We start from the raw sequence: 17618 nt of genomic DNA, 5'->3' as shown, positions 1-17618 counted from the left end.
GTTGTCCTGGGAAAGGGCGCTGCTGGACTTTTGTCTTGACCGTTGCATTCCTGTTTTGCATTAACATCCTGCATCGCCTAGAGAAGGCCAGAGAGATGCAGAATACAAATGCAACAAGGAGTGCAACGGCCTGAAGCTGTGTGGCTGGGGTAGAGGTGGTTTTGCAGGGCTGATGGGGCTGGAAGGTGTGTGTGTGAGAGAGAGAGAGAGAGAGAGAGAAGGGGAGGGTTTGTACCTGGGCTGGCCGAATGAGGGGAGTGGGCTAACCCCAGCAGCAGCAGCAGCAGCTTGTTGCTGGCTGTGTTGAGCTCAGTTCCGAGGAGGGAGGAGTTTGGCTCCGGCAGCTCCTGCACTCAGTTGTCCGCCTTTATAATGTAGCCAGGACGTCACAGCCATGTACTGTAACACAAGAAGTTAAAGAGGCAGAGGAAACAGCCGCCGCGCTCAACTTCTAGCCCCGAACAAAGGCAGAGGCAGGCAGGGATCTGTCAAGAGAAACAGGCGCAGGGAGGAGAGGCAAACACCACCGGGGGCGTGCGGGGGGGGGACTCGGAGAGACCCTGCGCTCCATCCAGCGAGGCTCAATTAATGGAGGAGGAAGCTTTTGAGGAGGCGAGGGAGGGGGCAACTGAGCTCATCAGGCGGCTGTCCCCTTGCCCTGTTGGATTAGGTGGGGATCTCGTTGTGTTGGCGAAGCGTAGCGGCTTGTAAGGTAATGGGCTTTCTGTTTTAAACTTCACTTCGTGAGTGGGGAAGGGAGGGGAAGGGGAAAGGGAAGGGGGGGGGGGAGGACTTGTTGCGAGGCGTGGCGTGCCCAGAAATCATTACGTAAGTATGAAAACCGGCTCGGTGTTATTGAGAAGAGGGCAGTTTGTTCTCATTCCAAGGATGGAGTTTGTGCCTGACACTGGATCGATTTGGAAAGCTGGAGGGAAGGGGCTGGAACGGAGCGAGAACATCGCTCTCTGTCTGTGGACGGATGAAACTTGCTTGCCAGAAACCCAAATGTATTTCTGGGCGTGGGATAAGGCACTGATACAGTGCAGTTCTGCAAAACAAAGGGGAAGGATGGTAGCTGAATTGCAGTTTCCCTGCATTCACGTTACACAGTTGGGCTTTTTTTTTTTTTTTTTTAAACCTCTCATAACAGATGAACTAACACAAGTTTTGATTAGTTCTACTTTATGAGTCCCAGACAATCTTTATATTTCATATGACGGTGCCTCTTTCTCATTAGTGAAGGGAGCACTTTTATAGTTTGTTTTTAAGTGTTCTGTAGCTTGAATGCCCAGGAGACACTTAAGAGTGGAGTCCATTTTTTAAAAAAAATGCTATTAACTCCAGAATGTCACGCTAAACAGAGACACTTCATTTCATGTTGTGATGTCCATTAATCACATAGATGTGAAATAAATACCATGTTAAAATGTTCTTTCAAGCTGAAGGCAATAATTACGTTCCTTTCCCCAGTAACATCTTGTCTGTACAGTAATCAAAATGAAACTCTCTATGTAGCAGATAACGTAAAATATTTAAGGTACCATTATGATAGACATCATACATATGTTTTAGTTGCTGTAGAAGAAAATCCCCTTTCATTTGTGTAATGTTGCTTCATTTTCTGTCAACATATCCTTTAGTTGTGTCAAAACAAAACCTGAAATAAGCTGTTCTGGTTATATATATGTGTTTGTGTGTGTGTGTTTATATATATATATATATATATATATATATATATATATATATATATATATATGATTGAATGTATTTTGTCAGGTGGTGAGAAGAGATAAAGAATGGAATTTATCTGTGGTTTTCCTAGTAAAACTGGAACCTGAAGTTGTATAGGAACACCTGTGGTGTAATTAGTATTATACTTCAGTTATTCAAGGAGACATCTTTAGTTTCACAAGAGTAACTGCCATAGCCATCTTGAATAAGCTCTGTGTAATAAAGTGATCTGCATGTATATTTGTTTTACTTTGAAATAGTAGTATTATATATACCTTGACTAGTTCTCAGATACTGTAAAAGACTCTCTTCAGTTATATTTAATAATCCTTTTCTGAATTCATTTGCAGGGCCTTGATCTTTTAAAGTCCGATGATATGATATCCTGGCTAGCATGTAGTATTACATTATTCTGCATTACTAATGAAAAAAATCAAACTCCAAACTATTATCAGATTGCATTAATTTGAAGTAGTTGAACAGTGCTGATAGAAAAAAATCTGAGAAAGAAAATTAAAGATATTTGAGAATAACATCATCTTAAAACACTGACTGATATAACAGAGGGGTGTCCAACACTTGTTGTAGATCAACAAAGAAATGGTGCTCATAAATTAGCATTGCTTCTTTCTAAGAGGTTTTATAGCTCAGCATGACCTTTTTAAATTGCTAAACATTACTAAAACAATATGCATCAAGAGCTGCTGTCTCTCAGTAAATATGACTGATTATTACTCAGTACTCTAGGGAAATGAAATAGTTTACATCACTAGTATTAATGCTACCTATTGTTATTTGCAAATGACCTCAATAATTGACTTGCTGGCTGGAATGGAGTAACAGGAGTAACATTTAACTTACATAAATTAAAGTTTCCTGACATGGTTAATGTCACTCTTCTTTTTAAATTTAGCTACATCTTATTTTTCTCTAAATGGTCATAGCACAGTGCCATCACCAAGATTTAGTAAGACCAAATATCAGCCCAGAATTATTCAGTGAATAGATTAAAATGATTGTTGTATTTTTAAATCTTCTTTGCTTGTCTAACTGCCTTTCACTGCAACTTTTCTCTATTCAGCTCTTACTCCAGCAAACACAGAGATATTTGTTGGGTTTTTTTTCCAATATTTCAGAATTATTTGAGGAGGGAAGGGAACCGATATTCCTTGCTTGAGTGAAAAATGAGAACCCTTTAAAATGTATTTTCTTGGTGGTGTCTGTGTTGCATACATCAGATGGGACTATGTGTGACAGACTGGAGGAGCATAATCAGATGAATGATGTAGATGCTAACTTTTGTAAACTTTGGGCAGTCTGTTTATTTAGCTTTGTTAAGGTCGTAAAGTGCAGTGGGCTAAACCCTTAGCTGGTGTACGTTAGTGTAGTTCCATTGACATTAATGGAGCTATACCAGCTGAGGATCTGACCCAGTTACTTTTACACTGTGATTTTTTCCCCTCTGTGGAAGAAAATAGAATTACCATACTTACTAAGGGCCTGATCCAAAGCCCACTCAAGTCAATAATAGCTTTGAAGGGCCCCAATGCTTTAAAGGCTTACTCATATGCTTAACTTTACACACCATTTACTTCACTGGGATAACTTACAATGTATAAAATAAGTAAGTATGTAAGTTTTTAAAGGCGCTTGGCTCGAGTTTGTAGGTCCTTACTCCGACTGGAAAATTGTGTTTAGGGTGTCCAACTGCATTATATCTTAACGCCATAAAAAATAGGAGGTTGAAATACAAACTGATTGCATTCAGCAGGAGGAAACTTGCCTGAGCCTGTACATTTAACTTGTAAAATGTGCTTGTTTAAATTTTTAAGACACAAGTATGAATTTATAGATTATATGCATTTTAAGGCTGAACGTGTATTAGACTTCTACCAGAAATGGCATTTAATAAAATCCACCATTTCTCCTTTCATAACCATGTATTGTTTGTCTGTTTGGCAAGAATTTGAGCCTTTTTATAATTGCGTATTGCCTGTGAGCTCAGGGCTGTCCTCTGATATACATGTCCTCTGCTCCTATTGACTTCAGTGGGAGTTTCAGGCGAGTACCTCAAGGTAAAATTGTGCTCTGTGTTTTTCAGTAGTGGAGATTCCAACTGTTTGGAACCATGATAGCTTGGAAACTGTGAGTTATTTTAACTTACTTTTTCTGTAGCCATAAACTGCATCCAGATAATTAATGACTGGATGGCAAAAAACAGCAGAAAGTCAAATTTATTTGATTAGACATCTGCAGTATAAATATTTGAACCTTGCAGCAACATTTTTTTTTTTCAAAGCAGACATCTTACATGCTGTAAATGTTTATACATTTCAGTGCTAGGATAAAGCTGTTATGACTCAGTCACTTAGGGCAAAATTCTGTTTTTGGTTACACCAGTGTAACCGCACAGTAACTCCACTGGAATCAATTCAGTTGCTCTGGAGTTACCTGGGCATAACCAAGAGCAGAATTTATCCCTTTATTCTTTAAAAGAAAAAATGGAATCCCTGCCTTTCCCAAGATTTGCACGCAAAACTGTCTCAGCAGAAATGATTTTAATAACCTTGGTGTTACTGAATCTGGTCTAAAGGGTATTAATGGATCATGATTCAGGTAGTTAATGTTGCTATAGGTTTCATTAGTACTGTAGTACACGAGTGCAGGTGTTTACTTTCATTACCTCACTGTCATCCAGCAAGTGTCCTATCTCCTGCCTGCTTTCCTGTCTGAGGCCACTGAAGATGATTACCAAACATCGATGATTCATTTTGTTGTTGTTATTTACACCTTACTCTGGTATCAGTAGAGCTACATCAAAATTGGTACACATTTCCTATAATCAGTTTCTCCCTACATTCCTGAAACTGGATTACAACACAGTTCTTATGTAAAAAATCCCAGGATGCTATGCATGTGTTCTGAAATTTAATTAGTGCATGGATGGACAATACTTGTGTGTATTAAGTTGCTGCCAAATACTTTATTATTGCCTAATAAATTCTGTGAGACATTTTTGTAGCAGTAAATTTAACTGCTATAAGGTGATTTATTTGTATTCTGCTTCTTAGCTGTGAGCTAACATGTAGAATACTATGTTTTGAAGAGATATTGGTAAACTGTTTATCTATTTACTTGATGATAAAGTTACATGTTTAGGTTTGTTAATGAATCCAGTGGTCTAAATAGTTTAAAAGCTTATGGGATGACTGAACAGAGGCTTTTAATGTGGATTCAAAATTACTTAACGTTGAGCTGAGTATTTAAAAAGTATTTTGTTAACCTTTCACTAAAATGATGACTTATTGAAAATAATTGAATTAATATCATCAATAGGATATTATATTTAACACTTGCTTAACAAAGTCCACATTTTATTATAGACAGATATAGAACCCAGAGCCCAAATTTTGCTGTCATGTATATCATTGTAAATCCAATTTCTCTGAATTTACACTGATGTATGTGGGAGCACAATTTGGCACGTAGTACTTAGCTTCTCATCAAAGTTTATACTATTACCAAATACATTTAAAATCTCTTAGAAATGAATCTTGTCTCTCTCTTGTCTATTCGTTTTCTTTACATCTTGCTGCCTGGTGTTTGAGCTTTCTTTTCCACATGGTGGCTGTCATATTTATGTGTAGAAGGAAATATTTTCCAGCAGTGTACTTCCAAATTGCAACGAAGTATAATTTTGTGGCTCTTAAAATTTTTAAGGGCAGTTACTGAAGTAATCTAGCTTTTAATCTTTTTTTTCAAAATGAAATGGAAACTACAAAGCATGTAGAATTGCAATCTGCAACTGTTTTTAGGATTCAGACATGTTTAGTATACACTACAGTGATGAAAACAAATACTCAGCATACAGGGAAATGGCTGAATACAGGTAATTTTAGAAACCAGTAGGCATTTATTCAAGTTACACTACATCTATTTCATATATATTCACTTTGATAGATTGCATCTTTCTTTCTTTTTTTTTTTTTGGTCAGTACCTAATGAAATAATATATTTCATGAAATTACTGCAAAGGATGTAAAAATATATGAAAACTCTATGCATCAGGCAGTTCTAGATCTGAATGTTTCAAACAGGTAAAATAAAAAGGAAGAATATTGAGTTGGCATGTCACTTTTGCTCATGTCAGATCAGAGTCCTTGATATGGCTGCTTTATTATTAATTTTTTCCCCCTTTGCTCATTTAAAAAGATGGTGAGCAAGGAAATGGTGTTTGCTTTCAGGACTTACTGCAACACAGTGATGGAAATTGAAGTGCTGTTTTTATTTTTTTAAATTTTATTTATAAACTATGGTTCAAAACAGTCTTCTGGTTTCAGAGTGTTTTCCACTAGTATGACACTTTCCTAAATGTGTCTTGATCATAGTATGGTTAAAATTAAAATAATTTTCAGTACTTGTCATGTTAAAAATAGATTTTTTTAAAAGGAAATTATTCATGTTCTTTGTTTTAAAAAGGGCAACATGTGTGTTTCTTCGCCATATGGTAGCATTTAACCCATATTGTATGAACTGACTAGGAGTTGCATTTAAACGTTGATTTATTTCAGTATTTCAAAATGTTCTTTGTCTGCAATCTAGTACAGTAAATGATGCTTTTAAGGTTGTGCAATAGAACTTTGTGTTTAGCAGTTGTGCCTTGTTATTACAATGATACTAGGTTAATGAGTAAGCGTTGGTTTTTCTTAATTCTCTCGCAAATAATTTCCTTAATAAATTGTCCAGATCTGAATGTTGAAATGATTTGTGGGAAGATTTATTCACAATAGTCAATGACATAACATGGTGTCAAGAGTTGCAGGGTGAAATGTTGCAGTCTCTGCTGGCTGAAACTAGAGCTGCTCCTTTGATGGGTGAGGATATGCTAAGAAAGACTTCGTTTTAGTGCCTCAATAGTCTGCCCACATTAAAAGGGGGCATTCTTGTTCACTTTGGGCTAGACAGTGAAGTACTTACATTGGTTAGCAGACCAGTATTACCAACCCCAAGCATTATAAAACCATCAGTCAGGCCCCCTCTCCCCCCCCAAATCATGGGATTTTTTAAAGGAAAAAAACAAAAACATTTTGAGTTCTTTTGTTTGCCGTCTTGTTTTTCAGTCTTTAGGGCTCACATTTTCAGGCTTCTCTGAAGCGCTGAGGGTCAGATACTTTTTAAATAAAAGCTGAAATTCTCTTAGTTTTTTGACTCCAAGAATTAGGACTTTGATGAAATACCAAATATGATGAGACTTGTGATAAAATTGCAAGATTTGGTGACATTTAGTTACTTACATAAGTAGTCCCATTGACTTCAGTGGATTGCATGAGTAACCAGTTGCTCTCCAGTATGAGTAAGGGGCTCACAGTCTGTCCCTTAGAGAGGTCTTTTGTGGCCTTAGAGTATACCCTTGAGTAGAAAAATTTTCCAATGTATCCATAACAGTGCACTGTACAAAAGATATGTTGGCTTCTGGTAGTTTCAGATTGTATTCTTAATAAGCTAATTGGTGGTACAGTGATTGTAAATACACTGTACATTTCTGAGATTGATAGAGCTCTGTATAATACTTCTGTTAACCTCAGTAAAATAAAACATGAAACAAAATTTCCAACCCCTCTCCAGTTTTGCAAACCACTGAGGGGGGGCCCTGAGGAGAAACCATTCTCCAAAGCGTTATGCTGTGCTCTTGATGTCTCCTTGAATGCTGACACAGGTTTCATAATATTCTCCCACCTGGCCCCTTGCAGCGTTTTTTTATTTAGTTGTCTCTATCATTGTTTAATAGCAATCCCTTGTTGACACCATATTTAATGGCAATACTAATGTTGATTTCAGGGACGACATATTTCGAGGAAAAAAGAGAAATGTGTGTTAATTGATTTTTCAGGAAAACCTTCAGGGACTGAATAAATACATGCTGCATGTAGGTTAGCTGTGTTTTCTTTTTTTATTTTCTAGATGAGTTTTACCTCTGTAAGTGAATGCTATGAACTGTAATGCATAATTTATATTGACATTAACAGTGATACTAGAGGAATGTTTAAATGCCAGTTTGAGAAAATATTACAATTAATGTTGATAACCCTGGTCTCATTAAATTGAAATTGATTTTAAGTAGAAACATCCATGCCTGTGGCATGATCATAAGTGGTATGATGAAATAATTCAATCCTTTTCATAATGCCAAGCATATTGGAGAATTCATATTATCACAAACAGTGCACACCAGGTGTCAAATGACATGCCAGATATACAGCTTCATTTCTGAATGGTTCCTTCCAATTAGAAAGTAATAGGTTTAAAGGGATCAGCTGAGGAATGGGAGGCTCTGAATTCTGCAATGTCAACAGGTGTATTTTTGCTGCTGTTGTTTATTCAGCTAGTTTTTAATGAGCCACAAAACTATTTGATAAATCTTGGGTAAAGTTAGAAAAAAATACTACATGAAAGTCTTGGGATTAATGGTTTAGTGGAAGGGATTAAAAATGGTTTCAGCAAATTACCCTGTTGATAGAGAAGCCAGAATCTGTTAATGGTTTTACAAACAGATTGGTTGATCAGTCGGTTATTTTCTAGGTTGATTAGGGATTAAAGGTTGCTCTGTATTTGTACTACAAACGTAAGTTCTGTTGGGACTGCTAATATTACAAAAGTAGTTATTTTTAAATGTTAAAAGCAATGTCAGATATCTACAAGTAGGAATCCTTTAACTTTTAAATACTTATTTAGACGGTGAGTTCATTGGGCAGCAGCTGTGGCCAGAATTTTCCAAAGTGGATGCTTGTAGTATTTGGATACCAAATAGGTGACCTGACTTTCTGAGGTGCTGAGGAATGGGAGCTATAAGTTCTTGGCATCTCTGAAAATAAGGCCATCTATTTAAATGTTTAATTTTAGTGCTGAAATTTTTAGCCTGTGTCTTTACTTGTTTCTTTGCAGAATCTTAGCATACTTTGGATGCTTATGATAATCAAAATAATGTGCACATTCTGTTAAACTAGGGAGTCACAATCCCTGAGCAGGAAGGGGGTTATGAACAAGTGTCAAGGAGTGGTGATCACTCTGCCCTTCCCATTTTGCTGATTGGAAGTGGGGGGAGTCCCAGCTAGCTGAGAGGGCAGTCTCTGGGGGTCTTGGTATGGAAAAGAGGGTTGAGATATGGAAGAAGTTCATTGTTTTAAATAGTGGCTCTTGTGTGCTATATTCTAACCTTTAGACATACAATTCTCTTCCTGTGTACCGGTATGTCATGGTTTTATCATTCATTCACCCATACATAATGGGTCACATGCTCCTTCAAGACTATGCATACAACAGTTGGTGTAAACTGGCACATTCTGAGCGTCTCCCTAACAGAGAAGAGTCACAATGGAGTCCTGCATCTGGCTACACTTGCCTTGGGAGATACCATTGCTTTCACTTTGCTACTTTGTGTTGGACAACAGTCTATAGGCTTTTCATTACTAGTCACATTGGAGAAATGCAGTTGTTTGCCACTGGAAGTGAAATGGCAGATGAAGAAAATTGCCAAGTACTGTAATTTCTTAGAGATGTCTGGAGCACTGCAAGGAAGATTCACACACTAGACAGAATCCTAATCATTCGCTACCACTTTGGCTCTTACAAGAGAAGAAGGGGAGGATTATATTATTACAAGCAGAGAAATCTTAAAGCAGTTTAGAAGGAAAGTGGAAGATCAAGGTTGCTGCATCGGTGGGCTGCCAAATTTACTTGTTCTCCTGTTAGCTGCAAAGACATTGGCGAATTGAGTAGTTTGAGGGGAGGAGAAAGGAGTGGAGTCCTTGGGAAGTGTCCTAGAAGTTAGTTAATTCTTTACCTATTTAATCCAGTCTCCTTTTTTCTTCTCATTAAAAATCTAATACTCCTGAAAACATTCAGAACTCCTAGTTATTTTGAAGGAGCAGCCCTCATAGAATAATGAAAAGGATCAAGGCTTGCCTCCTCAAAGAGTGGAGGAGGAGATAGATGGTTAACCTTGCTCTTTTGGGTACAATGTGTGAGTTCTGCAACTCTGGAGTACAGGAGATCAGACACAGAGAGAGAGCAAAATGAACACAGTGAGAGATTAGTTTTTCTTTGACAGGGTTCAGGGTAATGGCAGGAACAACAAGTCTGACTGAATTTTGGCTTGGGTTTTCTCTCTTCCATAACCTAATTATGTAGACTGGAGCAGGTTATTAAGCAGCACATGTGGACCCTTCATTCTCTCAGCCAATTCCAAGATGGGAACAGTGCCATTTGGGTCACCTAAGTCTCTAGAGAGAGAGCGAATGAAGCCAGGGAGCCTTTGTCTTCTCTTTCCCCATATCGAGAAGATGCATGCTCTTCTCCGGTCTCTAAATAAAGGAAAGAGACAGAAGACGTGAGTTTGACAGCTAAAAGGTTATCAGACATCAAGCAAATTTTTGTTTTTGTCCTTAAGTTTCTGTTTTCACTTTGGTTTGAATGTATTTTGTATTATGGATGTGCATGGCACTTAACGGGCTGAAATCCCACTGCTTCACACTCTGACTCTACAGATTTGGCGCAATAATTCTTCCTAGGACAATTGAATTTTCCTCAGTACCTTTTGGAAAAGAAAATATTTACCAACTTTTGCAGAAGAAACACAGAGATGTTTTTTGAGGGTTTTGTTTTGCTTTTTAAAAGATTACTCTAATTTACTCACAGCCCTTTGGGGTTTGTGCAGACCGTGGTTGTTTACCTACAGGAACCGAATCTCCCATGCCAGGACACACACATTCTGATAACTTCTTGGAGATAGGACACTTTTGAAATTCTGAAGTTGAACACACACAGTCACTCCTCTCATTCAGGAAAAGCTAACAGAATTCTGCCAAGGTTCGCTGATGGAATTGTCAAGTTCTCTCAGCTGCCTCTGTTTTCCAATGCTGAAAGCCTGCTTTGCTACCTCACCAGCTCTGCTCCTCACACAGACAACAGGGAGCCAGGTTGGGGAAGCAGCAGGTAAAGGAAGAGAGGGAGAAGACAAAGTGAGGGGGGGTCTGAGCAGGGCTTTGGAGCGAATGGAAGATTTAGTAGGACTGTGCAGGGTATTGAGGGGCTGGTGGGGGGAGGAGAACAGATGCTTGTGACTGGAGTCCATTTCTACGCTGGGAGACTGGGATGGTGCAGAGAACCCAATGACTCTTTATTTAGATACCATTGTAGAGACATTTGACCTGAGCTTGTGGCACACCAGGCCGCAGCACTGTGGGGAGCTTACTGCATCTGTGCTGAGGAAGCAGAGCACTCAGGCATCCTCACAATGCTGAGACTTTGGTGTTCGATGGAGCTGAGGCAGTAATTGTGGGAGCCATTCAAGTACTGGTGCCTCACCTTCTCCCACACATCCCAGGCTGTTCACGCAGGCCTGGTTCCCTCCACCTAAGTCCCCCTGACTAAAACTGCCTTCTTTTTGTGTCCCCTCACATCTGTGATCAAGCCTCCTTGGTTCCCCTGGCCCACCATTCAGCAGCACTTTGGGAAGCCAAGGAGTGTTAAGCAGCTGTGTGGAGGGGTGTTGGATTGTCTTGTGTTGTGTACGTTGCCTAGCACAGTGAGGACCTGGTCCAAGACTAGGGCTCATAGGTGGTATGGTAGTACAAATAATACATGATAATAATGGGGCGAGAGGGAGTGGAGATTTTGGGGGCGTGCGCATGGAGAACAGGGGTCTGAACAGGTGTGTGGGTGTGGGTGTGGGTGGGTGTGGGTGTGGGTGTGGGGTGGGGAGAATGGAGAGGAGTTCTGCTTTCACTAGCCACCCGTGATTCATGAGAACTTAGATCATCTCTGAAGACTCACTTATGGTTTGTCAGAGTGCACATAGATCTTCTCCCCACTGCTTCTTGCCCCTCACGTACTATTCAGACATAGCCCTGCTCCTTCATATGTACCCCTGGTCCACAGGATGACCCCTGCTCTCTAGCCATGTTCAGCTTTTAAACACTGACATGTATCAACATAAAAAGCCTGAATAGTTGGGGGAGGGGGCTGGGGCTGGGGTTGTGGGGGGAGGGAGCATACTGAGGTGTTGAGCTATGGGGAAACATGAAGTGGAGCAGTTCTATGCTAGGGTGAAAATGAGGGCAATCTGGGTCATTCACTGGAGGTTATGGGAGGAACTGGCAGGGGCCAAGGGGAAGGAGTACAGTTGGGATAGAAAGGCAGGATATATGCTTATCATGTATCCATGTGAATAACTTTTACATTTGCACAGATTTCTTTAAAAAAAAAAAAGTTTTTTTTTTTGTTAAAACCAGTTTAGGTTTATGGTTATGTGGATTTGTTAAATGGGTCATTGACATTCTTCAAAGCATACCTGCTATCAAATTAAATGTTAATAATGAATGGCTGCTAATTATCAAAGCCCTCTTCAAATTAGTATTAAACTATCGTAAATGAAATAAAATCTGCATAATTTCAAAATTAATGTACATTTACCAAGCAGTCAGTCAGAGAATGGTGACTGACTTCAGTGTCTGGTTCCATGCTGACATTTGAAAGATGTGTTGTGTGTGGAACCCAGATATTTGGCAATAATCTTTCTGGCATCAAACACTATCTGGATGTTCATGCTGTGGAAATGCTTTCAGTTTTCCTCAAAAATCAGTTGGTGCCGCACAGGGACTGTGAGTGTCGTCATGTCATTTGTAGGACTTCTAGGAGAGCAGCAATGATAGCGAAGCCTTAACTGATTATTCTGTTGCTGTTGGGGAGTGTTGAGAAACTTGAGAGATGCCTGAATATTTTGGCTGTCCAGGAAATGAGTTTACCAGATACCAGAAGGCTGATTCCATTCTTCATAGTGAAAGGGCATAGAGAACTCTTTGAAGAGCAGAAAGGGAGAAACATTTGGCTTGACTTGCAGAGTAGATGCATTCATTAGGCTCGCCGTGTTTGCATGCTCATATGGTATAGCATGGTGTACGCTGTTCATCAATGCAAAAGCCCATTTGTTCGAAGGTTAATGGAAAATTTTAAACAGTTGAAACACTTTTTGTTTTTGATGAACTAGGGATATTAATGGGTTAGTTATACAGCATACTTAGATCATTTCTGTATGTTCTGTGAACAAATGCAGATGGGAATAAACCAGTGCAATTCCCTGGGCAGCCTTTGGGCCAGATTCAGTGGTGATATAAATAGTGGTGTATATTACAAATTGGCTATAAATTGGTGTATATTACAAAACAGTGGAACTTGTACCAATTTGGCATTGAGTAGGAGCTACGTTTTCTGCTCAGTTATTCTAGATTTATACTGGTATAATGCCAGTGACTTCAGAATAGTAATTGAAATTTACGTCTGTATTAGTGAAACCAGAATTTGGCCCGAGGACAGCAAAATGAGCATAATCTACATGCAAGGGCATAGAAGATGCGGTGGGGGCAGGTAGCACTTGTAGCAGGAAAACTAATTAACAGGAAGAGGTAAGATAATGGAAGACTCCATGTTTCAATTTAACTTGCATCATCCCCAGCACTCCCTGACCAGATGTAATCCTGGTGTAAGCAGATGTAAACTTTGCTTACTCCCTTTTTTGTAGGTGCTGAATTTGGTTCCCACTGAACACAAAATCAGTGTAATTTAAATTCACTTTCTGATCATAATTCTGATCTCATTTATTCCAGGTATGCAACTTACATTACCACGCAGATCACTGCTGAACTTGGTCCGTTTGTGTGAGCATATATTCTTCTGTATGCATACACACACACATAAATATGAAGTTCAAGGGCTTGATTGTGTAACCCTTACTGACGTTAGTGAGCACTTACTACTCACATGAATCCCATTGACTTCAATGGGACTTCTCATGAAAAAGTGCTCACCAGTGTCAGTAATGATTGCACAGTCCTGTCCTAAGTGGGGGTAAAATTGATCAGTAATCCTTGCATTGGTATTTCTTGCAAAAAGAACTTTAATATTGTGGAGCTATACCTTTACAAGTGTGAGATGTGCACGTTGTTTTCACTTCTACCCCAGCATCAGTAAACATTTAAAAATGGAACTGCAGAATGCATATATAAAAATGTCTCTTACATAGTACATGAAAAATATGATCTGTTGTTACACAGTTATCTGAAACTGAGTAAAAGATTAAAAAATAAATACTCCTTTCCTTCCCTCCCTCCCCCAGGTTCTTTCTTCTATCTGGCCCAAATTCTGTTCTTGGTTACATGCTGACAACCCCATTGAGATTGCAGGGGTGAAACAAAGGGTAAATTTTGTTCCTCTGTGTATAGTATATATGGAAGTACATATGTGTGCTATATGAATCAGGTGTTGGAAAAGGTTAATTATGAAAGAAAAAATGACACGTGAATGAAATGCAGGTTTAGGGAATGAGAAGAACTAGGGTAACATTGTTTGCTTAAAGATGTCATCATGGCACAGACCTACTGTATATTTTCTTTAGCTGCTAGAGTATGACAAAAGAATAACTTAAGTAACATCAGAGAAATGCTCAGTAGACTAGAAGAAAATGTACAATACAGTAAATGCCAAAGGCAAGGATTCAATTTAATAGTGACTTAAGAACCCAGCAATAGTTCAGTATTTTACTTTCCACATCTCCTGTATTGGTAAAAGAGCAAAAGATTTGACTTTTTTTTTTTTTTAATCTCTATAAGAAACGGTTCCATTTTACAGAAGATAAGCCTTGGTTTTACCAGTTTTTAGTTTTAAAGACTATACCAAAACAAACTTCCTAACATTGAACTTTTATAACTTTTGTGTTTGCTTGTAACATTTTAATTGTTACAATTTATGAACACACACAAGGAGTAATGTCACAAATATATTTTCAAACTATAAAGGTGTATAGTGCTAATCAGAACCAATAGGTATCCTAAGGCATCTTTATGTTTCCAGTTGGGATTTGAACTTTTGAACGAGTAAATTTTATGGTCCTTGTTAAGAGCCTTATTCATTGACCCAAATTAATTTCTGGTCCAGTTCCAATGTCAGTGGAGTCAATAGAGTTAAACCAGGAATGAATTTAACTAATTTTTGTTAAACATTCAGGGGTGGTTGTTGTTTTCTATATCTTGTTTGATTTTTAAATTAGTTTAAAGCAGGTTAGAAATTAAATTGGTTTAAAATCTTTGGCATGGGGCATCCATACTGCCACTTTTTCAATCAATATAACTGCCACCAGGATGAGGTTTGGAAATGCTTTCTGTATTTTAACAGTTTAGCCCTGATATTACAGCCTAATCCATGTAGGCAGACACTAGTGGCCACTAGGAGGCCCCACTGAAGGGCAAAAGTTTGCTCACACTCATCAGCTTGCATAGTTGTAGGCTTGATTTCAGATGCAGCCTGAGACTCATGATTAGCCAGTTTTAAAATTCAAATGCATCACATTGGTTTTTCCTGATCTTTTTAGCTTTCAGGGTATTTGAATGTGAAAAATGGGTGATTTACTTTAAATAGTTTTCCTTCTATATTTGTCTTGCTATTTGTTACCCAAAAAGAGTACATTTATGCATCAGTGAAATCTATCCATTAGTTTGACTTCAAAGTCTTCCTAGAGCTGTCACAAATCCATAGTGTCCCTGAGTGCTAGATTTAGTATTTGAAGCTCAGATTTAGTTTTAAAATCTAGAAAACGTCTGTACTTGTACAGCTCCCAAGTGGTTGTGCTTTCAAAGAAGCCCAGGAGCTCAGATTATTGTTTCCAAAGTAAACTGTAATTTACGTTTAGTCAAATGACTCAGTATTGATCTTCAAGGGTTACTGTCAACTTGAAAAATCACACTCGACTGAACGTTTTGTATCTTACGTAGTCAAATCATAGTTACCCTTACTACCAGGGCAGTGCTTTCCAGGGGTTAGAACTGTGGCCTTACTGCAAATGATCCTTGGGTCCACTTCTTCACTAGCATTTCCACCTAAAAATCTGAAGGAAACAAAACCATATCTACGACAAGGGCTGAGCCAGTAACTCCATACGGAGAGAGAGAGAATTTCTCAAATGAGGTGGTGCATTTATTACGAAAAAGTGGAGCAGAAAAAGAACTTGCATTAGGAGGGTTAAATAACAAACATAGCAAAATGAAATAAAAATCTGGTATATTAAATCACCAGACAAACCGTAGCAGTAGCCCAATTCTGATCCCTTTCCCCAGCTACTCTAACTGCTGCAGCGTGATGAGAAGTGAGTGTGGCTCAGCTGTGCTGGTATGACTCCCCTACCTGAGTTCACTTTCATCAGCCTCTCTGTGTCCTAAGGTGATGCTGGGTGTCCTCATCCCCATCCTGGATGCTACCTGCCCATGCACTCTTATCAAAGATGGGCAGATCACTCCCGAGAGCCTCCAATCCCTGATCCACTCAGGGATCCACTAGATGCTGGGATGAGGTGACAGCCAGGAGAGCTGGGGGACACACACAATACCTGGGATTAGGACAGCTAAAAGGAATTAGTAAGAAAGTTATTTTGCTCAGTTTCTTTTGTTCATTTCTGCATGCTCACTGTCAGTTTCTTAAGTATAGTAACTTTCTTCCTTGCTGGAAAGATCCTCATAAACATTGAGAGGGAAGCAGAAAAATCATTTTCATTTCATGTTTTTAAAAAGAACTAATCCTTGCCCTCTCAAATTATCAGCTGCTTTATCGGAATCAGGATTTCCTTTTTTAAAAATTAGACATGTTTTCAGAAAGTTTCATATGACGGAGTCCCTTTAAGCTTTTTTGCTGACAAGACTTCCCTGCTTGAGCTAAATTGAATTGCTTTTATAGGTGCCATCCAAAATGGCTGCTTAAATCAATGGGAATTTTGCATGAGTCAGTCACATCCATTTTTATCAAAACTGCACTTTTATTGAGATTAGCCACTGCAGTGCCCATGACCGGTGCAAATGGAGATTCAAGCTCTCCATGGGAGGATGAAATATATGCAAATCTTAAGCACATAAGCAAAATTGATGCATTTGCTTAGTCACATTTAGAAACCCAGGGGCAGATCAGGGTATGGGATTTGTGCCTCAGTTTGAATGGATAAAACTGTTCATGTTGAAAACAAAATTAATGTTCCAGTCTTGCAAAGACTTTCACACCTTCTTACCTTTTCAAATTGTTAGTAGCCCCATTGACACATCAATGGGACCATTCACAGGGCACAAAGTCAAGCAGTATAAACCTTTGCAGGTAGTGGGCCCAGTTTCTCTCTAACCTCTTGTGTTGCTGGGAATAAGGTTTGTTTTAAAGTATGATTCTTATTGCTAACAATGTGCTATGCAGACATCACCATTCCATCAAATTAACATTGATTTCTATTATTGGATGAAAGATCTAACTGCTCAGTTACCACCCAATGCATTGGATGTGTTTTCTCAAGGGAAAAAGTAAATATCAGTGCAATCTAAATATGGCATTTTCCTTGTCTACTATATTTAGATTGGGACTGTTGTAGAAATAATCACTGAACTGACACAGTCCTTAATTTATTAGCCATAGGTTTATTTCCCAGTTTGTTTCCATAGAAATATGAGTAAATTTTTCAAAACCACTTAAGACACTTAGCTGAATCCCATTGACTTTTGATGGCTGCGTCTATGTTATGAGCTGGGTGTGTGGTTCCCTGTGTTCACGTACACTTGCTTGTGTTAGCTTTCATTAAGCAAGCACAAGAATAAATAGCATGAGCAGCAGCAGTGGAGGCATGGCTTAGCTGTGCCAAGCACGTACCCACCTGTTTCAGGCAGGTTTATGCTTGGCATGGCCAAGCCATAGCTCTGCTGCCATTGCCTGTGCCAGCAGGGCTATACTGCTATTTATCCGTGTGCTAGCTTGATGACCGTTTGCATGAGTAGATGCATGTGAGTGTAGTAGTGCTTGTAGTGTGGAGTGTA

General features: G+C 38.9%; 1 protein-coding gene across 1 annotated transcript in view; it reads left to right on the top strand.

Moving 5' to 3' along the window:
• Positions 1-418: 418 nt before the first annotated feature.
• The window catches only part of ZNF516 (zinc finger protein 516), a 120716-nt gene continuing 103516 nt past the window's right edge, over positions 419-17618 (top strand). The window contains exon 1 of the mRNA XM_067537516.1: positions 419-712. The gene's annotated coding sequence lies outside the window, so the exon portion shown is untranslated. The remainder of the gene's footprint in view (positions 713-17618) is intronic.

Source organism: Emydura macquarii, unplaced genomic scaffold (genome assembly GCF_026122565.2).
Source record: "Emydura macquarii macquarii isolate MOO-44397 ecotype Brisbane River unplaced genomic scaffold, CSIRO-AGI_Emac_v2 contig_431, whole genome shotgun sequence".
Classification (NCBI taxonomy): domain Eukaryota; kingdom Metazoa; phylum Chordata; order Testudines; family Chelidae; genus Emydura; species Emydura macquarii.
This window is presented reverse-complemented; position numbering and strand designations above follow the sequence as displayed.